At 41.6% G+C, this 712-nt stretch overlaps 1 non-coding gene across 1 annotated transcript; it reads right to left on the bottom strand.

Moving 5' to 3' along the window:
* Positions 1-327: 327 nt before the first annotated feature.
* On the bottom strand, positions 328-434 carry LOC121211882 (small nucleolar RNA R71). The gene has a single exon (XR_005907099.1). It is a non-coding gene; the product is annotated as a small nucleolar RNA R71 (small nucleolar RNA).
* Positions 435-712: the final 278 nt, after the last annotated feature.

A 712-nucleotide genomic window follows, 5' to 3' on the forward strand; every position in this document is an offset into this window, starting at 1 on the left:
CTTAATTCGGGAATTAGGAGACCTGAAATTGAGGTACAACAGTTCGAGCTGAAGCCAGTCATGTTCCAGATGCTTCAGACAGTGGGCCAATTCAGTGGAGTGCCTGCCGAATATCGTCACCTACACTTAAGACTATTTATGGAGGTGAGCGATTCTTTCAAGTTAGCTAGAGTACCCGAAGATGCATTATGATTAAAGCTGTTCCTATATTCGCTGAAGGATAGAGCTCGAGCCTGGTTGAACTCATTGCCTTAGAACTCAATTTCCACATGGCAAGAGTTAGCAGAAAGATTCCTTATGAAGTATTTCTCGCCTAGCAAGAATGCTAAGTTAAGGAACGAGATCACTGGCTTCCAACAAATGGATGATGAGTCCTTGTATGAGGCATGGGAAAGGTACAAAGAGTTATTACGAAAGTGCCCTCATCATGGAATCCTACATTGCATCTAACTTGAGACATTTTATAATGGTCTCAATGCTCACACGATGATGGTAGTGGATGCTTCTGCTAATGGTGCTCTCCTTTCTAAGTCTTATAATAAGGCTTATGAAATTATCAAGAGGATTGCCAGCAACAATTACCAATGGCCAACCAACCGAGCAGTGTCAGGAAGACGAGTTGCTGGAATACATGAAGTAGACGCTCTTACTTCACTCGCATATCAGGTATCATAAATATCCTTAATGCATAAAAATCTTACTACTAATGGGT

Source organism: Gossypium hirsutum, chromosome A12 (genome assembly GCF_007990345.1).
Source record: "Gossypium hirsutum isolate 1008001.06 chromosome A12, Gossypium_hirsutum_v2.1, whole genome shotgun sequence".
Taxonomy (NCBI): domain Eukaryota; kingdom Viridiplantae; phylum Streptophyta; class Magnoliopsida; order Malvales; family Malvaceae; genus Gossypium; species Gossypium hirsutum.